At 45.8% G+C, this 22,344-nt stretch overlaps 1 protein-coding gene across 1 annotated transcript in view; it reads left to right on the forward strand.

The window, feature by feature from the left end:
- Nucleotides 1–22,344, forward strand: part of TSNAXIP1 (translin associated factor X interacting protein 1) — a 1,372,321-nt gene that overhangs the window by 201,070 nt on the left and 1,148,907 nt on the right. The gene's annotated exons all lie outside the window — the stretch shown is intronic.

Below are 22,344 nucleotides of genomic sequence, written 5' to 3' on the forward strand. Positions count from 1 at the left end.
GAAGGTGGGCTGGGACCTAGACATAATCATCTGGCAGCCATAACCAAAAAGATTTGACAGGTTGCCAGATGTATAAGTTCCGAATAAGGGCCGCTGAGCTGATCGAGGCTGCCGCAATCAGCTCAGCAGCCCAAGCAACCTGTCCCCCTCCCCCACACCAGTAATGCCTAATCTCTCCTGCTGCAATCCCCTCCAAACCTCATGATTACCAGCATGAGGGAGCCCAAGCCCTCCTGCCGGAAATAACCACCCCCCCGAACCTGCGATCACCGGCAGGAGGGAGCCCAAGCCCTCCTGCCGACCAACCTCCCCCCAAACCCCACAATTGTCAATGGCAGGAGGGAGCCCAAGCCCTCCTGCTGGCCAACCTTCCCCCGAACCCCCTTCCCCCGACCAGCCTCCCCCCACCCCGGACCCACACCCACTAATCTCAAAAAATGGCCGAATGGATGGGTCCTCCTTCCGTCTGGCAAGCCCGCTTTCCTCCAAATGGCGGGCCTGCCCCTTCCTGGTGCATTGTAGGATGCACTGGGGAGGGGCTAAGGGCTGATTGGTTCTGGTAGCAAGCTTTTCGTGTTTCTGAGCACATAGGGGTTCTAGTTCTCTTACAGGCTCCCACGAGGGACGCTTCACTTACAACCTCCTTTCCCTACGTGGACTCTTAGAATCAATCTGCAGGGCCTTGTGGAAGCCCCATTCCAGCCACTGAAGGATGCTTCTCTTCTGGATCTGATGATCAAGACTTTCTGCTCATCCTTGTCTTAGCACATTGTATATCAGAGCTTTGGGCTCTTTAGTACAAGGATCCCTTTCTACAGATCATGGAAGAGAGAGTGGTTCTTCATACAATACATTATTTTTTGTTGAATGTGGTTTCCACTTTCCATGTCAACCAGGAGGTTCATTTGCCTGCTTTTCACTCCATGGGATTGGAGCAAAACGATCAGATCTTACGCAGATTGGACAGCAGGAGAGTCTTGCTCCACTATTTAGAACAGACTAATCATCTCTTTGTCTTGACTATTCCTCCTCGGTGAGGTAGGCTGACTTTTTAGATCTCGATCTCCGTTGGATTCATATGGCTATTTCCGCGAATTACATCACCCTCGGCAAGCAACCACTGGTTTCTCTTAAGGCCCATTCAACTAGCAGTGATGCTGCCTTATGGGCGGAGTCTTGTGCGATTCATCCAGATGGAATTTGCTGGGGCTACTCATACCTTTACCCGGTTTTCTGAGTGGATATGGTGGCTTACTCTGATGCTGCTTTTGGGACCTCAGGATTGTGGGCAGGCTTTTCTGTTCACTTAAAGTATGGAATACAGAAGGGACTTAACAGAATGGAAGATTAGGTTTTACCTTCGATAATCTTCTTTCTGCTAGTCTCTATAGCATTCCATATGGCCCGCCCTCTCTGTGTAAGCTTAGTTGTTCAGAATTGCCTGCTTTCTTTCTGCCTCAGTTGTTCTTCTCACAGGCTTATGGATCTTCCAGCCTTTCAACAGATCCTGTGGGGAGTTTGCTCTTCTGTGAGTGTGCATATTACAGATGGCTGTTTCATGTGGGTGCTCGTTATATAACACAGGTTAGTTTTACATTGTTCTTCAGTGTTTTTTCTGTGTTGCCTTTTGCCTATTTATTCCTTGTTTTTATATTTTGCAGAGTAGACCATAACAGAACTTGTTTATGTTGCCAGGGAGATTCCCCCATGTCCCCTTATTTTGTTATGGATTTCTTCCAGTATAGTTGATTGGCTTTCAGACTGAACTGTATGGGGCTCTAACTCTTTCTCTAAGGGAAGAGAAGCACATGCTCAGAAAATTGTTTGAATTTCTGCCACTCCTGGATTTGCAGGAACACCTAGAGTATGGAATCCTACAGGGACTATCAGAAAGATTATCAAAGGTAAAAACTTAATCTTCCATTTAAGATAAAGTAGTGAGGGTAGCTGTGTTAATAAATGTTAAAAGAAAGAAAAGAGAAAGAGAAAATGGAAATAAAGTGATACCTTTCTGTTGAACTAATTTTAATACCTTTTTGACAAACTTTCAGAGACCAAAACCACCTTCCTCAGGTCATGTTAGGATTCCATCCTGACCTGAGAAAGGAGGTTTTGGTCCTCCGAAAGCCAACTGGAAAATGTGTTTAGTCCAATAAAATTGTATATTTTCCATTTTTTGTTTTATTTGTAGTTGTTAAATTGTAATGTAGTGAATGGCATATGTCAGTTTTTGAAATTTACATCTATTATCTTCATAGCAGTACAAAGGGGCAAAGTTAGTGCTTCCTGATTCAGGACAAATGGTTCTATGTTAGTTTTGTTGGACATAGGGATTGGTATGCTATTTTTGTTGATGCCCTTTCATTGTCTCCATGGCTGGTAAAATGGGTGTGGCTACTGTAGGTGTGGCCCTGTACATAAGAACATAAGAATTGCTGAAGGTCTATCAAGCCCAGTATCCTGTTTCCAACAGTGACCAACCCAGGTCACAAGTACCTGGCACTGGCAAGATCCCAAGGAGTAAAACAGATTTTATGTTGCTTATTCTAGGAATAAGCAGTGGCTTATGAACTTTTAGGAAATTATCCAAACCATTTTTAAGCCTGTTAAGCTTACTACTTTCACCACGTTCTCTTGCAACAAATTCCAGAGTTTAATTACACATTGAGTGAAGAAATATTATCCTAGGACAAGCAAGCAGCATATTCTCACATGTGGGTGACGTCATCCACGGAGTCCAGTACGGACAATGCTAAAGTGTACTGGCACTTTAAATTTTGCAAAGCTTCAAGACTGTCCACACTGCGCATGTGCGAGTGCCTTCCCGCCTGAAATCTAAAAGAGCTTCACGTGATATTGATTTGTCTTCACGTTGGAGATCGAGATCTAGATGTTCTAGATGATATTCTTCATCATCATTGTCTTGGATCAGTACCGGCATAGTTGAAGTCCTTCTCGTCATACTTCACACTCTAAGAAATAGCTTTCTTTTCTGTCATATAAAGAGTCACCTACTGTGCCAGATATTGTTACTGATCTCACCATTCTGATACTGCCGAGCCTACTTTATCAGCTCCAGAATCCTATAGAATTCCTTCAGATCCGTCTCCCAGGCGAAGATCTCCGGAGGAGTTCTCCTTCCCCAAATTCATCAGAAATAAGGGAAAAGACTTGCCTATTAAGTTAGTCTGATCTTGAGCCTAGGGCAGAGCTCTTAGAGGCTTTGGAGTTTGATGAACCTCCTGAAGAGCTTCTTAAGTTGCCTTTGCATAATCTACTTAAGGAAGCTCTTTTTAAAAACTGGGAGATTCCTCTTTCCACTACTATAGCTCCAAAGAAAACTGACTATAGGATTCAATCTTGTTCTGGATTTGATAAACTGCAATTGTCACATCAATCATTGCAGGTTGAATCCACTCTAAAGAAATCCTCTATTACCAGAGTTTATGCTACTGCACCTCCTGGTCATAAGGGTTGCACCATGGACAAGTTTGGTAAACATCTATATCAGAACTCTGTTAATGAATAGAGTTCTGAACTACAGCTTTTATATGGTGATCTACCTCAAACATCTTCTTAAGAAACTAGATGATTTTCAGGAGTACATTCTATCGGACCATATACAGAATGTATCATCCAGATCATCAGCAATGTTCATTGCCACGAGAACCTGGCAAACATTCCTTGTCTCAGAAAAGAACTCTTTGGAGACAAGGTTGGACTACTCTCACTGGCTCCAAAGCTAAACTGCAAATATCTAAACCATCTTAGCAGCCTACTTTATATGCCTATAAGAGGCGTTATCCCACCACATCAGCTTCTTCCACGCTGTCTCCACAAAAGAGGCAGAAGCAACAAAAGCCTCAGAAATCTCAAACCAGCTCCCCCAAAACAGCCCAGGAAGCCAAGTACATTTAGAATTGGGCAATTCCTCGCAACATTTTTCTCAAAGCCATATATGTGCAAGGCAAACAGAATGCCCTTGCAGACAATCTCAACAGATTTCGCCTACCTCACAAGTGGTCTCTCAACTCCACAGTCTTGCACCATATCTTCTTTCTTTGGGGGACTCCTCAGATAGACTTGTTTGCATCTCCACACAATCACAAGTTACCTCACTTTTGCTCCAGACGATACTCTCCTCATCGTCTTGAAGCAGATGCTTTTCTTCTGGATTGGATAGACAAGTTCCTCTATGCATTTCCACCAATCCCACTCATTCTGAAGCACAAACAAGAGTCATTCACCATGATCCTGTTAGCTTCTTGGTGGTCCAGGCAACCTTGGTTTCCCCTTCTACTTCAACTGAGTGCCAAGGATCCAATTCCATTGTAGATCTTTCCATCTCTACTCTCTTGGAGTCACGGATCTCTTTTACATCCCAATCTGCAGTCGTGGCACCTAACAGCTTGGTACCCCTTGGTCTAATTTAATCTTATTCCAGGACAAGCAGACAGCATATTCTCACATATGGATGACATCATCCACAAAGCCCTGATGCGGACAGCTGCAAAAACGGTTGCACTTTAAGAACTTTGGAAAGTTTGCGACTGACCACACTGTGCATGCACGAATGCCTTCCCGCCCAATGTAGGCGTGCGTCTTCTCAGTTTTCCGCGGAGCTACAAAGTCATGTGTTGAACATTCTGTGTTTGATTTTTGCCTTCCCACTCCTGAAATTACTGTTCTTTCTTTAGATTTTTCTTTCCTTAAGAAATAGTAAAAAAAAAAAAAAAAAGAACTTTATGTTTCTTTTCTTTTTCTATTTAGCCGTTCTTGACGGTGGGGCCTTTGCCTCCGCCTTTAGCCCTCCAGTGTGATTTGGCTGAGGCAGTTTTCCCTCCCATGTCCCACCCATTAACCAGTTTAAAAAAGTGTGGCAGGTGCCAGCACACTATTTCTCTTACTGATCCCCCACAAGTGGTGTATCCAGTGCTTGGACTCAGACCACCGTGTTGAATCTTGTTCACATTGCTCCTCACTTTAGAAGCATTCCATTAAAAATTGTCTTCTTCAGCAGAAACAACTTTTCTGTAACATGGATGCATCACAGGTACCTTCGACACTGTCTAAGCCCTCGACATCAAAAGCATCATCATCATCATCTGAAGTACCTGCTTCCATGTCGGTGTCGCAGACTGTAGTGTCAGGTAAGCCAGCTAAGATATCACCATCTTCTCAGACGGTGTCTCAGGCCACAAAGGTACAGAATCTAGTTGTACTGGCCAAACAGAGACCATTGATGTGGTTTGCTTCAACCATGAGGGGTGCATCTTCCTCGATGTCATCCTCTCTGGAGTGAGCCATGGCACCACTGATACCAGCGTCAGGTATTGGTGTAAGCCTTCAAAGAGAAGCTTGATGCTCTCTTTAAGGAGTAAGGAATAATAGGTTAGCTTTCATAAATTACAAAAGATCGCAGAAAGAGGAAGACAGGCAAAAATATCTGGAAAAGTTAAGAGAGACTGGTCATGTAGTCAGGAAAGCAAAGATCCAAATGGAAGAAAAAATAGCTGACACGGTAAAACAGGGAGACAAGACATTTTTTACATATATTAGTGATAGGAAGAAGTGGAAAAGTGGCATTGTGAGACTCAAAAGTGAAGGGGAGGAATATGTACAAGCCGATAAAGAAAAGGCCGAATTGCTTAACAAATATTTTTGTTCTGTGTTCACAGCTGAAGTGCTGGGTGCGGGACCACAAAAGACAAACGTGAATAGGGATGGAGGAGACCCTGATCTATTTTCAGAGGGTTGTGTTCGTGAGGAGCTAGCTAAAATAAAGATAGACAAAGCGATGGGGCTGGATGGTGTACATCCGAGGGTGCTGAAGGAACTTAGGGAAGTTCTGGTAGCTCCACTGACTGACCTTTTAAATGAGTGTCTAGAGTCAGGAGTGGTACTGGAGAATGGTAGATGTGGTCCCTCTCCACAAAGGTGGAAGTAAGGAAAAAGTAGGGAATTACAGACCGGTAAGTCTGACATATAAGCAAATTAATGGAAACGCTTTTAAAATGAGAATGATCAAGTTTCTGGAATCCTGTGAATTACAGGACTGGAGGCAACATGGATTCACTAGAGACAAATCTGATCAATTTCTTTGACTGGGTGACCAGAGAATTGGATAGAGGATGTGGGCTAGATATGGTATATTTAGATTTTAGCAAAGCCTTTGACAGTGTTTCACACAAGCATCTGATAAATAAACTTTGTGCTGGGTCCCAAAGTAACGGGCTGGGTCAGGAACTGGTTGAGTAGAAGGCGTGAGAAGGTAGTGATCAATGGAGATCACTCTGAGGAAAGGGATGTTACCAGTGGTATGCCTCAAGGTTCTGTTCTTGGGCCTGTTCTTTTTTAAAATTTTTATAAATAATATTGCTGAAGGGTTGTTGGGTAAGATTTGCCTCTTTGCGGATGATACCAAAATCTGCATTAGAGTAGACATGCCGGATGGTGTGAATAACATGAAGAAAGTCCTGGTGAAGCTTGAAGAATGGTCTGAAATTTGGCAGCTAAAATTTAATACTAAGAAATGCAAGGTCATGCATTTGGGCTGCAAAAACCCAAAGGGAATGGTACAGTATTCCAAATTATTTACGCGAAGAATTAAATCTTAATAACTTTAAGACGAAGCTAAAAACATTTCTCTTCCGTGATGCCTTTGAGGCCTAACCGTCCTTTTAAGGGCAATTGAGTGAAAATACTACTGAGCTTACAGCAGCCCTCCCTCTTGTTTTTTCCTTAATTGTTTTCTTTTATTTTGCCTTAAGTAGTTCTTGCCTTTTACCTTATGTTCTTGTTTGTCTGTGTTTTTAATAGTTTTTAAAAGTTTTTATAGTTAGAGTTTGGTGATGTAGTGTCACTTCAAACTTTTATTTTATTTAAAGTTTGTCCTTTGTTTTTACAAATTTGTACACCGCCTAGAAGACTGATTGGGCGGTATAAGAAATTTTAAATAAACTTGAAACTTGTTTAGGGAGTGAAGAACTTATGTGCACGATGGAAGAGCGGGACTTGGGTATGATTGTCTGTGATGATCTTAAGATTGCCAAACAAGATGAAAAGGTGACGGCGAAAGCTAGAAAGATGCTAGGTTGCTTAGGGAGAGGTATTGATGATTTTGTATAAGACTCAGGTGAGACCTCATTTAGAATATTGTATATAATTCTGGATGCTGCACCTTCAAAAAGATATAAAAAGGATGGAGTTGGTCCAAAGGAAGGCTACTAAAATGGTGTGTGGTCTTCGTGATAAGGTGTATGGGGACAGACTTAAAGATCTCAATCTGAATACATTGGAGGAAAGGCGGGAGAGGGGAGCAGGGCCGGATTAATGAGTAAGCCCAGTAGGCACGTGCCTAGGGCCCAAAAATATCAGGGAGGGAGGGCCGGGGGGCCCCCTCTCACTGCCTGGTGAGGTCTTCTTCCCTCCCTTCTACTCCCTCACTACCCTCTCGCCTGCAAGCAAACTGAACTCAGGCCGAGGGGTTCTACCACTCTGCGCGCTGGTTTCCCTTTGCCTCCGAAACAGGAAATGACGTCATTCTTGTTTCAGAGGAGCAGGGAAGCCAGCGTGCGCCATGTTAGAGCCCCGCGGCCTGAGTTCAGTTCGCTTATGGGCCGTTACTGTGGAGACAGCAGGACTCTTTCCCATCTCCCACCCACCACCTGTCTCAGTGCCTCTCCGCTGGGGTTACCAGGCAACTGAGATGGGCGCAGACTGGAGAGAGAGCTTGTGGGGGTGGCAGACTGCTCCCCCCTGATGGCTACAGCAGCCGGCAGGTAACCGCCCAGCCTACAAGTCTCAAGCAGTCGACTTCTAATTAGTCACACTGGATGCTAATCGTTTTGGTACATGAATAATCCTTACAGGAAGGAGAAAGAGAAAATCCCAAATGATTAGCATCCAGTGTGACGGACCATTCTACAAAGGCAGGGTTTTATGGGCTCTCTTACAAGTGTAGCTAGTATTCAAAGGACCACTGCTAAAGTCCTCTTATTCCATTTTTTTTACCAGCACTCTAAGGCCAACTCTCTAAGTGAACAGCTGCATTTACCCACCATTTGCACATGGAGGGGGAAGGAGACAGATGACAGACCAGGGGCAAGGAAGGAGGGAGGGAGAGAAAGGAAGGAGAGAAAATGCTAGATAATGGAGGGGGAGGGATAGATAGAAGAGGAGAGCAGAGAGATGCCAGGCATAAGAGAAGGGAAACTAAGGAGACAGATGCCAGACCAGAGGGAAAGGAAGGAGAGGAGTTGCCAGAGAATGGAGGGGGAGGGAGAGATAGAAGAGAAGAGAAGGAAAGACGAGAGATGACAGGCCATGGGGTTGAGTGGGAAGGAAGGAAAGGAGAAGAGAGAGACAGAAGGGGTGGAGACAGAAATGGAGAGGGGTGAAGCTGAAATGAATCATGTACAAAGGAGAGAAGGGGAACAGGACAGATAGCTTATTGAAGGAACATAGAAAGAGGGAAATTGCCATATGGAAGATAGAGGGCGGACACTGAGAGAGGATATGCTCTTTCATTTCTGGATGGAAAGGACGAGACAGAGGTTGAACAGTAGATGGGAGGGGTAGAGAGGGGGGACAGATGCTGAATGGAAGTGTGGGGAGGGGGGTAGACATTGAATGGAAGGGGGTGAGAGAGGGGAGTAGACGCTGGAAGGAAGTGGCAAGGAGAAAGAAAAAAGGGCACATGCTGGATTGGGAGAAGAGAATAGTTGGATACTGGAAGGGATGAGGGAAAGAGGTGGTAATCTATAGGTAGACACAATGAAAGAGGGAAATTGAGGACTGAATAGTAAGAGAGAATTTAGACAGAGGCAGAAAATAAATAGAGAAGGAAGAACAGGAGGAAAGGAGCAGAGAGAGAGAGAGAGATGCCAGAGCAGGGGGGAAGGGAAGGAGACAGATACCACACCTGAGAGGAGGAAGGAGACAGATACCAGATCTGAGGGGAGGAAAGGAGGAGAGAGAAAGATGCTAAAATCTGCTAGGAGGGAGGGAAACATGGAAGAGAAGAAGACAGATGCCACACCATGGGGGGAGCAGAGGGAAGTAGATGGATACTGCACCAATGAAGGGGGGGGGAGATGGAAGGGAGAGGCAGACAGTTTCTAGAAGAGGCATAGAAAGAGAGGAGATGCCATATGGAAAAGGCAGAGAGAGGACAGACAGTGGATGGAAGGAAGAGAATGATGAGAAGATGAGGAAAGTAGAAACCAGACAACAAAGGTAGAAAAAGAATCTCTATTTGTTTTATTTATTTTTGCTTTAGAATAAAGTATTATTGTAGCCTTGTTGATAATCGTTTATTAATCGAAAATGGAAATAAGGCGATCCTGTTTATTGGACTAATTTTAATACATTTTTTTACTAATTCAGAGACCATAACTCCTTTCCTCAGGTCAGGACAGGTCTACTGTAACAGCAGTATTGTTTACTGGGCTGTAGAAAGAGGTTTTAGCCTCTGAAAGCTAATTGAGAAATGTACTAAATTTTCTTCCTGGCATCTGCCATGCCCCATGCCTCCCACCCAAATGCAAAATATAAATTGGTGTCTAGGAAGGAAGGGGGGATTTGTTCAGAGATGTTTGGAGGATGCATAGAAGAAAAACTGTACACTGGCATTGTTTGTTTTGAATTTTAAAATAAAAGAAATAAAGTCGAAATAAAGAAGCAAATAAGAAAATGTGTAAATAAATGGGGGCGGGGCATGGTCGGGGTGGGGTAGGGGGCCCAGTCGACTTGTGTGCCTAGGGGCCCTTGACGAATTAATCCTGCCCTGGAGGGGAGATATGATAATCGTTTAAATACCTACATAATATAAATATACATGAGTCGAGTCTCTTTCATTTGAAAGGAAACTGCAATGAGAGAGCATAGGATGAAGTTAAGAGGTGATAGACTCCGGAGTAATCTGAGGAAAAACTTTTTTACGGAAAGGGTGGTGGATGTATGGAACAGTCTCCCGGAGGAGGTGGTGGAAACAGAGACTGTGTCTGAATTCAAGAGGGCCTGGGATAGGCATGTGGGATCTCTCAGAGAGAGAAAGAGATAATGGTTACTGTGGATGGGCAGACTAGATGGGCCATCATATTTCTATGTTTCTATGATTATAATGTAGAAATCATTAAACAAATTATTACATTGTCCAGATTTGGATCTTTAAAAAAAAAAGCTAAAGATTATTCTTTTCATTCGTGCCTTGGGGTCTTCATGAGAGTACCTGCTGCAGCGGCAATTCTTATGTTCTTATGTGTACGTATGTCTGTTGTAATCTGCCTAGAACTTTGGATAGTTTGGAATAGAAATATGGAAAATAAATAGAAAACCTACAAAGGTCAATTAGCCGTTGGAGCTAATCTACCATATCAAAACAGCACTGATTTCTGGGAGTTAAATAAGTGCCTACCTATTAAAAGAAACACCATAAACATTGCAGTGAGCATTAAAATATCAATATGAGTCCAGGAATACCCTAATGGTTAGAACAGAAGGCTAAATAGCAGAATATTCTGTTTTGTCTCTTCTGGACTCAGTACACTAGGTGTTCAATCCCTTCCCGAAATCTGGCAGTTTCAGAAATCCAAACACTTTTCTGAGCATGTGCTCCTCCTACCTTAGAGAGAAGTAGTGTCCCTACAGTTTTCAATTTCTGCAAGCAATCTGTGCATGAGTATTCTGCTCTGCTCTGCATCTTTTTCTTATTTTTTTTCACTTAAAGTTCATCTTTTTTTGGTGGCTTGAGTGCCGTGGGATGCCTTTACGGTGGTCCTCTGTCAGAGGAAAGGGTGCAGTCCCGCGTAGCTGAACTGCTGCTTCACAGAGAAACTTCAGTACACCTGTGGAGCTAGCCTGCTGTGTGCCACCCTTCTTGGACTCTGGGTCCATTCCCCTGGGAGCTCGCTTGCCCTCTGACCATGTCAAGGGTTTAAGCTCAGGCTGTTTGCATCCTGAGTAAAAGTCCCTCCTTGTGTCAGGGCATAGGCTACCTTTCCTGTTCCCGGTCGCATGGAGAGGTTTTGTGGGGGCGGAGGTTACAGTCAGTCTGTCCGACTGGCAGTCCAAAGATTACATAGAACATAGAAATATGATGGCAGATAAAGGCCAAATGGCCCATTCAATCTACCCATCCACAGTAACCACACTCATTCCAAGTTCTTACCCAAAGTTGTTACTGAGTTCCATCTCAATCAATCGATTGTTCTTCCAGTATTTTTTCTCAAGCCTCATTCTTATTCTGGAGAAACATCTCTTCATACTCTGGACTGCAAATGAGCATTGGCCTACTATTTGCAACAAACTAAATCGCATAGATCTTCTCCACAACTTTTTGTCTCCTATGATCCTAACAAGTTGGGGCACCCTGTTTCCAAGAGGACAATTTCCAACTGGTTGATTACTTGCATCTCGTTTTCTTATGCTCATGCTGGGCTACAACTGGAGGGTCATGTTACATCCCACAAGGTTCGAGCTATGGCAGCTTCAGTAGCTTTTCTCCGCTCTACTCGTTTTGATGAAATATGCAAAACTGCTACTTGGTTCTCGGTTCATACTTTCACCTCTCATTACTGCCTGGAATCCTATTCCAGACGGTAAGGCCATTTCAGCCAAGCAGTCTTACAAAATTTATTTTCTTAAAGGCCAACTCTCCCATCATCCCATTTTTGGTTAGCTTGGAGGTCACCCACATGTGAGAATATGCTGCCTGCCTGTCCTGGGATAAAGCACATTCTTACCGTAACAGGTGTTATCCAGGGACAACAGGCAGATATTCTCAAAACCCACCCACCTCCCCTGGTTGGCTTCTTAGCTGGATATCTGAACTGAGGAGCCGTATGTCTACATCGGGTGGGAAGGCACTCACGCATACGTGGTGTGGTCAGTCGCAAACTTTCTCAAATTCTAAAGCGCTTTTGCAGCTATCTGCATCAGGGCTGTGTGGATGACGTCACTGACGTGAGAATATCTGCCTGCTGTCCCTGGATAATACCTGTTACGGTAAGTAACTGTGCTTTTTAAAGTCTAGAACCTTTGATTTTGAATGAGCTCTTTCTATACCCATCTTAATATTAAACCATGCAGTGGATCACCCACTGAAACATCAGAAACACTTTCTCAGTTTGTAAGCACTGAGTCCAGTATGACCCCTTCCTGCTTGGGTTCCATTACAAACTGCTGGTACAGTTCTCTTTGTAGAGAATCCAAGATCTCCCTATTTCTAGAAGACTCCGTAATAGGGATACCCCAATCAACATCCAGCATGTTAAAATCACCTATTACTAAAACTTCCCTTTTTTTAGATATATTCTGAATGTCTACTATTAAATCTCTGTCCACTTCTTCCATCTGTGAAGGAGGCCTTTATATCACACCAATGTAAATATATTAACCATTCCCTCTTTCCAAATTGATCCACAGTGGCTCTTCCTTGCCCTGCAGATCCTGCAATTGTGTGGCTTTAATATAATCTTTAACATATAACACTACTCCCCCCTCCTTTTCTTCCACCTCATCTTTCCTGAACAGATTATAGCCCGGTATAACCACATCCCATTTATGGTTCTCCGTGAACCACGTCTCTGTGATCGCCACTATGTCCAACTCCTCTTCTTCCATCACAGCTTTTAGATCCAGAATCTTGTTTCCCATACTTTGAACATTAATATATACTGCTTTCCAGACATTGCCCCCTTTTCCCATCCATGTAGAGGTATTCAGTTATTTACTTACCTGAGGGCTTATACTCATCTGGGAGCTTTGATCACCCTGCCCCATCACTTCTAGTGTAAAGCTCTCTTCAGTAGATTAGCCAGCCTGCTGCCATAGACACTTCTTCCCTTCTTTGATAGATGCACACCAGTTTGGTCATTTGGAGCAGCTTTTGAGGCAGAAAATCATTTTCTTCCATTCAGCAGCAGTGTAACAGAGCTGATAAGCAGGCACTTCACAGACTGCAAGCACACCTCCATTATTTCCTATGGGAGGTTCGGGGGTGGTCTGTGGAATGCAGTAAAACTCATTTTTCAAAGTTTCTTAGGGTAGGTCTCCCCCCTCCCCAAACCCCAAATCACTATTTTTTGTTTTCGGTTTTATTTGTTTTTACCATTTTTGAAGCAAATTCACTGCCAGCGGTCATCTTGGATTTTTATAGATCTTTTTTTCAAAGTTTAATTTCTGCCTCAAAACCTCTCAATTTTGTTAATCATTTGGGATGGATTCCTCAGCTCCTAATCTGTCGAATATGTTTATGGATTGTGCTGGATTGCTGCCGGGTTAGCAAAAGTGTACTGTGTGCCACAGCATGCTAGGGGAGGGGGTAGGATCTTCAGGCTTCACCTCCTCCAGTTCCTCCAGGACTGGGGAGCCGGCCTTTGTTTGTGATTTTGGGAAAAAAATGTCTCGCCCAGATGCTGTTCTGGAGTCTGGTGCCAAATGCCTGCGTTCCAAGTCTGGGGGCTCCTTTGGCACAGTGTGGGCACCTCAGCAGGGCCCGGCAGTGGACATGAGTGTGAATTTTTCCCAGACTTTATTTGGCTCCTTTGGAAAGCAGATTCTTCGAACCCAGTTTGTTTGATGTAGCTGGTGGGCACGTCAGTGTCTTCTAAGCCGTTTGCACCATTGGCAGAGATCCCTGTTCGGGAGCCCTCTCATCCAGCTATGACAGAGCTTGCTTACATAGTTGCCATACATATATTATGTCTCTTCTGTCTCCTGACACTATTTCTATTTTGTATCCTGCTAATACCCTTGCCGGGATGAGTCAGCACGGTCACCCTGAGTCACCCCTCTGTCTGCAGACTTTTTAAGAATGTCTCTGTCCACCATTTTATTGTTGGTGTTCTGAAAGAGCTCAAATTGGAATCTCCATCTTCCACATCACAGTGTTCGGTCATGGACCGTTCTAATGTACTCTCCTCCTTTTTTCCATCCCATCCGCAGCTTCTTGGTCTAGTTACAGAACAATGGGATACCCAGAAAGATCCTTCTAGCTCTCTAAAGCTATGTCTAAGCTTTATCCACTGGCTCCTAATTTTCAGCAGTTTTTTGAGCAACCTAAGGTGGATTCCACCATGGTGCAGGTTACCAGGCGCATAGTCCTCCCTAGTGATGGAGGAGTAGTGCTTAAGGACTCCCAGGATCGCAGAGTAAACATTATATTGAAAATTTTTTTTAGTGGCTTCTTCAGGTATCAAGGCAGCAGTAGCAGACTCTTTGGTGGCACATGCTTGTCACATGAGATGGCACCAGGAGGGGGATGCCTGTCACCAGCTAGTGATGGAAGGTGTGGATTATGTGTTGGACATGTGCCCTCGAGTTCTCCGACCCACAGTCTCCCAAAATCTGCTTAACTCCTTTCACATTACTACTAGACCGACGTTGCTTTCACCGGAGATCCTCCTAAGGTGTTGGACGAGAGTGGGGCCTCCTGAATGGCAGTTTGAGCCCGGAATGCCGGTAAGAATGGTGAAAATGCCATAGCATAAGTCGGCCTTTCCAGTGCCTAAAATGGCAGCATCGCCAACTCCAACTTATGCTCCGGTACAGTGGGGAGAATGGGCTCAGGAAATTTCCCACATGGTAACTGCGGCCCTGGAGGATCATCTCCATAAACTGCAGTCAGCTGTGGATTGCATTAACGAGCGCTTTAAATCACAGGCGAACCATATTGCAGCGGTGAAGCAGTGTGTCTCTGATGGGGAAGATGCGGTGCTACAGGACCGAAATAGTGTGATCGCATTGCAGGCCCAGGTAGCCGCACTGACTGGCCAACTAGATGACCAAGAAAACCGCCAGCGCCGGAATAACTTACAAATGGTGGGTCTTCTGGAGCTCCATGCAGACCAAGGTCTATACCACTTCTTTCAAGACTGGCTTCCGACTCGGCTGGGTCTGGAGACGCCGGCAGCTAGTTTCACCTGCGAAAGAACGCATCACCTGGGGCAACGCTCGGGGATAACAATTGTTCCCGAGCAGCGATCGCTCGCTACATTAGCTGGAAAGAAAAAGAGCTCATACTACAAGCCTATCGGAAGACGGGTCAGTTGGAATACGAAGGGAAGAAGCTGTTGTTGTTCAATGACTACTCCCTACACGTGGCTTCCCTTTGCACTGTGCTTCATCATCAGGGAGTGCGCTTTGCGCTGGTGTATCTGGCGTCCTTGCGCGTTTGGAGAGAAGGAAAGCCTTAAACATTCATTGACTGAGCAACAGCACAGCATTTCTTGGACTCCCTGCCGGCAATTGCTGATGGTGGAGCCGGCCGTTTGAATCTGCCTTCAGTATTTTTTCTCTGCGGCCCTCGCCTGTTTGTGAGTACTTTTGGTCACCAGGGGATTGTGATCCTGGGCCCCTATGGGTAGCTATGCCTGGATTTTGTTGGCTAGAATGGGGGGCAAATTGCACTGCCCGGGATGTTCGGGGTCTGGTGTTATGAATGTGACCTTATTCTGTTTTTGGTCCCGAGGGATGGATTGTCTGGTGCCGAACACAGCGCTCTTTGTTCCTTCTCTTTGTTGCCTAACCGATGCTGGTGCCTATTTTGCCTGGGCTGACTGTGAGCGGCTATTTGGCCAAGCAGTGGCTGAACTTCCTTACAGTATTAGCAGTCACTATCACTGTGGAAGACTCTGGATCCAAGAGAGCTCAGCCGTGGACATTAGGTTGCTCCAGTTCTTGGGAGCGCTGCTTTTTGTTCTTAGTTTTTTCTTTTCTGTTGGGGGTTGGGTTTTTGGGAGTGCCTCTGGGGATGGTTTTCTCTGGGGGAGGGGGGAGGTTGGCGGGAGCGGGTGGGAGAGGAGTATTTGAGTGGGGGAGTGGGGAGGTGGATGGTGTGATTGAGTGTTGGTATGTGTGGTGGTTGAGAGTGTGGTTGGGGGGGAAGAATGCATGTGTTATAGTGTTGTGTACCTGGGGGAGGTTTACCATGCTTCCGAGTGACCTGGAGGCATCCGGGGTGCCACTGCTCCACTTATCTTGGGTGGGAGCCTAGCTGGGGGACCGTCCATCCACTGTGATGTTTTCTTTCCCGCTATTGCATTTGGCAGTAATTCCCTAAATGACTAAGTTGACTATAGCTACCTTAAATGTGGACGGGATTCACTTCCCTGTCAAGCTAAAGAAGGGTTTGACCTGGTTCTGACAGAGGGGGACGGATATTGCTTTTGTGCAAGAAACCCACCTCTCCATTGCTGAACACCTCAAACTTCGAAGAGACTGAGTAGGAGAGGTCTGTTCGTCCTCCTTTGGTACCCGGAAACAAGGGGTTGCAATACTTATTCATAAACAACTGCCCTTCCACACTCATAAGGTCCTTCAAGACCAGGAAGGTAGATATGTTTTAGTGCTGGGGGAATTATGGGGGCACAAATGGTTATTATGCAATCTGTATACTCCTAATGTGTATAATCATTTTTTCAGCTTTGTTTGCCAGGATAGCCATGTATCCAGATTACCAGCCGCTGGTGGGAGTCGACTTTGACATTACTGTGGATCCTGCCCTGGACTGCAGCCTGGCGGGGGCGAGGGAGGGGCAAGGGACCATGGAGCCAAGGGGGTAAAGTTTTTGCTTAGTCAGTTGCAGTTATTGGACACCTGGAGGATCTTGCACCCAACGGACCGCACCTACACATTTTACTCACATCCCCACAGTGTATATGCCCGGTTAGACTACTTGCTGGTCTCACCCTCTCTACTCCCCAAGGTGTCTAGGATCAACATTGAGGAGGTTCCATTATCGGATCACTCGCCCCTTGTCATGGAACTTCAGTTTACGCCAGATTCGCGGGAACGCCATTGGAAATTTCCGTGTTACATCTATAGCGATCTAGAATTTCATAAATATCTTTGGAGTATAGTTATCATAATAATACTGAAAATGTTCACCCAGTGACATTCTGGGAGGCCTCCAGGGCGGTTTTGCAGAGGTTCATTATCGCTTATCTTTCTCGCAAGCGGAAGAAACTGGATGCTGATTTATTGGCTCTCTCGGGGGAGCTTCGACGATTGAGGACACGACACCAGGACGAAGGAAGTCATCATGCCGCTGTATCGCGCAATGGTGCGCCCGCACCTGGAGTACTGTGTCCAGTACTGGTCGCCATACCTCAAGAAGGAAATGGCGGTACTTGAGGGGGTCTAGAGAAGAGTGACTAAACTGATAAGGGGTATGGAAAATTTTGCATACGCTGACAGGTTGAAAATGCTGGGGCTGTTCTCCCTGGAGACTTAGAGGGGACATGATAGAAACCTTCAAAATCCTAAAGGGCATTGAGAAGGTGAAAAAGGACAGATTTTTCAAACTGTGGGGGCCCACAACCACTAGGGGTCACTCGGAGAAATTGAAAGGGGACAGGTTTAGAACAAATGCTAGGAAGTTCTTTTTTACCCAGAGGGTGGTGGACACATGGAACGCGCTTCCAGAGGATGTGATAGGCCAGAGCACTTTACAGGGGTTCAAGGAAGGTTTGGATAGGTTCCTGGAGGATAAGGGGATTGAGGGGTACAGATAGAACTAGAGGTAGGTCATAGAAGGGGTCAGAAACCACTTCACAGGTCATAGACCTGATGGGCCACCGCGGGAGCGGACCGCTGGGCGAGATGGACCTCTGGTCTGACCCAGTGGAGGCAACTTCTTATGTTCTTATGACACTGTACTTCTCTTTCTGCGGATGATAAACTTCGCCTGATGACTGTACGACCCCAGATTGATACCATCTTGATGCAGAGGGCCTCTCGAGATATTTATTTTCAACGGTATAAATTGTACTCCTGGGGGGTTAAGACAGGGAGACTGGTGGCCAATCTGGTCAGGTCTCTGCCCATGAGCCAGGTTATTTTGTCCTTTCAGGACAAGAAAGGTAATCTTTTCACCCAGGAGCAGCAAATTCAATAACAATTCGTTCACTTTTATGAATCTTGTACGCTCATCGGCCATTCTCGGACTCCGATAGAGATGCTTTCTTTCAGGGGCTCCAGCTTCCTAAGCTGACGGTCGCTCAGCTAGAGCAATTGAATGTACCTATTAGCCCTGGGGAGGTGCAGCTAGAAGCTCAAGTTAACTAAAGCACTTGGACCTGATGGGTTTGGATCTGAATATTACAATATCTTGTCGGATAAGGTCTCTCCTGCCTTGGCGGGGGCGTTTAATGCGCTATCCGCAGAGCAGGGTTTGGGGACCCCTAATCTAGCCCACGTTGTGCTGTTGCCCAAACCGGGCAAGGACCCGGCCCAGGTGGGGTCCTATCGCCCCATTTCTCTTCTTAATCAAGACGCCAAGCTCTTTGCCGCGATCTTGGTGAACAGATTGAATGCATTTTTGCCACTTTTGATCCATGAGGACCAGGCTGGGTTCGTGCCGGGGCGATACGTGTTGATGAATCTAGCTCACGCTCTGATGGCCCTTCATTCCAGATGCGGGTTGGAGGAAGCATCGGCTATTGTCGGCGTTGGCATGGAGAAGTCATTTAATAGCATCTCTTGGCAATATCTCTTCTGGGTTCTGCGTCAGTTTGGCATAGAGGGCCACATTCATCAATGGATTTGTAGCTTATATATCCGATTGCAAGCAAGATTTTTAGTAATTGGTCAGTTCACTGACCCGTTTGCATTGGGAAGGGGGACGCGACAGGGCTGCCCGTTGTCTCCGCTACTTTTTGTGTTAGCTATCGACTCATTGGCTGTTAAGATTCGTGAAGACCCGACTCTTCGGGGCATCTGCCTTGGGAAGAAGGAAAGCCGAATTAATCTATTTGCTGATGATATTCTCCTTTATCTTGACCAACCCCGACATTGGGCATTCAAATTGCACGCGAGAAACTAAATTCCTGGAGGCAATAAGAGACTGTTTCATGGAGCAGCTGGTCACGGAACCAACGCGAGGGGATACCACACTAGACCTAATCCTCAACGGGCTAGAGGGACCCGCAAAGGAAGTGGTGGTACTAGCACCGTTAGGGAACAGCGATCACAACATGATCCAGTACAAATTAAACATGGGAACATCCAAGGTGAAAAGAACCACAACGACAGCACTCAACTTCAGAAAAGGAAACTACAAGGACATGAGGAAAATGGTAGGAAAAAAACTCAGCAACAGCTCAGGGAAGGTGAAGACCGTAAAGGAAGCCTGGACACTGCTTAAAGGCACAGTGCTCGAGGCATAAGACCTGTACGTCCCAAGGTTTAGGAAAGGGTGCAAAAAAAATCGAACAAAAAACCCAGCATGGATAACAACTGCAGTTAAAAAGGCTATAAGCGACAAGAAATCATCCTTCAAGAAATGGAAAAAGGAACCAACAAAGGAAAACCAGGAAGAGCACAAAAGACACCAGAAAGAATGTCATCGAGAGGTCAGGAAAGCGAAGAGAGAATATGAGGAAAGACTGGCAGGAGAAGCAAGAAACTTCAAACCCTTCTTCTGGTATGTGAAAGGGAAACAACCAGCCAGAGAGGAAGTGGGACCACTGGATGACGGAGACAGGAAAGGAGCGATAAAGGAGGAAAAAGAGATAGCTGACAGGTTAAACAAATTCTTCTCGTCAGTCTTCACCAGAGAGGACACAACCAATATTCCGGAACCCGAGGAGACTATAAACGGAGAACAAGATGAAAGGCTGGTAAAACTAGAGGTGAGCAAAGAGGATGTCCTCAGACAGATAGACAGACTAAAGAGCGACAAATCACCAGGCCCGGACGGCATCTACCCAAGGGTACTAAAAGAACTGAGAAACGAAATAGCAGAGACACTTCGCCAAATATGTAACCTCTCCCTAAAAACAGGGGAGATCCCAGAGGACTGGAAAATAGCGAATGTCACGCCCATCTTTAAGAAGGGATCAAGGGGTAACCCGGGAAACTACAGGCCTGTGAGCTTGACCTCGGTTCCAGGGAAGATGATGGAAGCAATGGTAAAGGACACAATATGCGAATACATAGAAAACAATGGACAACTGAAGGCGAGCCAACATGGCTTCTGCAAGGGAAGGTCATGCCTCACGAACTTGCTGTACTTCTTTGAGGGAATAAACAGCCAGATGGATAAAGGGGAATCCATAGACATCATTTACCTTGACTTCCAAAAAGCCTTCGACAAGGTACCTCACGAACGGCTACTTAAAAAGCTGTGGTACCACGGGGTGCAAGGGGATATCTACCGATGGATCAAACACTGGTTGGCAGGCAGGAAGCAGAGGGTTGGAGTAAAAGGCCAATACTCAGACTGGCAATGGGTCACGAGCGGAGTTCCACAGGGGTCAGTGCTGGGACTGTTCAATATATTTATTAACGATCTGGAGGCAGGGACAAAATGTGAGGTTATCAAATTTGCTGATGACACCAAACTCTGCAGCAGGGTTAGAAACACGGAAGACTGTGAAGACCTGCAAAGGGTCCTAACGAAACTGGAAGACTGGGCAAAAAAGTGGCAAATGAGTTTTAACGTAGAGAAATGCAAGGTCATGCATGTAGGGAAAAAGAACCCAATGTTCAGCTACAAAATGGGGGGAACACTGCTAGGGGTGAGTAACCTTGAAAGGGACCTGGAGGTGATGGTCAACACATCACTGAAACCATCGGCGCAATGTGCGACAGCCTCAAAGAAAGCATACAGAATGCTGGGCACCATCAAAAAAGGTATTACAACCAGGACAAAGGAAGTCATCATGCCGCTGTATCGCGCAATGGTGCGCCCGCACCTGGAGTACTGTGTTCAATACTGGTCACCGTACCTCAAGAAGGACATGGCGATACTCGAGGGAGTGCAGAGGAGGGCAACTAAACTAATAAATGGTATGGAAAATTTTTCATACGCTGACAAGTTAAAAATACTGGGGCTGTTCTCCCTGGAGAAGAGGAGACTTAGAGGGGACATGATAGAAACCTTCAAAATCCTTAAGGGCATAGAGAAAGTGAATAAGGACAGATTTTTCAAACTGTGGGGAGCCACAAGCACTAGGGGTCACTCGGAGAAATTGAAAGGGGACAGGTTTAGAACAAATGCTAGGAAGTTCTTTTTTACCCAGAGGGTAGTGGACACATGGAACGCGCTTCCGGAGAATGTGATAGGCCAGAACTCTGTACAGGGGTTCAAGGAGGGTTTGGATAGGTTCCTGGAGGATAAGGGGATAGAGGGGTACAGATATAACTTGAGGTAGGTTATAGAAGTAGGCAGAAACCACTTCACAGGTCGCGGACCTGATGGGCCGCCGCGGGAGCGGACCGCTGGGCGAGATGGACCTCGGTCTGACCCAGTGGAGGCAACTTCTTATGTTCTTATGGGTCCTAGCTCTTGTTCTCTCTTTTGGGGACATTTCTGGCCTGTGAGTCAATTGCGATAAATCTGAACTACTCCCGTTGTGGTCCACTATGTTGGAGACCTGGCATGGGGGCCTAGAGATACCACAGGTACGGGGGCCGATGTGTTACCTTGGTGTGTATTTAAGCCCCGATCTCAGGCTTCTGTACCAATATAATGTGCGACACCATCTGGATGAGATACAGTGTCTGTGTGAAGAATGCTTTGGATCTGGGATCTATTGATAGGTTGGCTTCACAGTGGCAATCAGAACTTGACTTTACACTTTACGCAGAGTATTTCTTGATCTTTTTGCCAACGTGCAAGCCTTGGGGGGCTCCACGGATTTTCAGGAAATGCAATTTAAAAGCCTGCACCGAGCTTATATCTCCAGGGCATAAGGAGCTCGCATGGGCCTCTGGGAGGGAGAGGTCTGCACTAAATGTAATCGCTCTTTGGGTACCCTCACTCACCATTTCTTGGAATGTCCCTCCTCCGCCTTATGGCTGCAAGTTCTTCCGTTTTTGGAGCACCTTGTTCAACGCGCTGTGCCCTGGAACTATGGTTTCCTGCTCTTGGGAGATCAATGCGATTTGCTAGAGGGAGGGCTTACGCTACCCCAGCGCAGGGTTCTTTACATGGCTGTCTTGGCAAAAAAGCTCCTGTTGCAACACTGGGTGGCTGAATCCATGGCCTCTTTTCCGCAATGGATTGCTCGTTTAGCTGAGGTGGGGAGATATGAAATACAGTGCGCCCCCAAGTCTGGGAACCTTGCCCACCGGTGTTACTTAGCTCTTTGGAGGCGAGCTTTAACTTTCTGTCTCGGTTCCGAGCCAGAGGCCAAGGACCCCATACTCTGACTCTTATTGGGGTGGCCGACACTCTTTCCTTTTCGCTCCCCTGGGTGGCTGCACTTGTGTGTTTAGTTGTTTGGGGATATGAATGTGGGGTGCTTGACGTATGTTTGTTGTGACTTGAGGCCGGGTGTTTGGGATTTGCGTGTGTTTGCTTGGGGGTTTTCTGCTATTTAAAAATGCCAGTTGTGT

The sequence above is a fragment of the Geotrypetes seraphini genome, chromosome 4, assembly GCF_902459505.1.
Source record: "Geotrypetes seraphini chromosome 4, aGeoSer1.1, whole genome shotgun sequence".
Classification (NCBI taxonomy): Eukaryota; Metazoa; Chordata; class Amphibia; order Gymnophiona; family Dermophiidae; genus Geotrypetes; species Geotrypetes seraphini.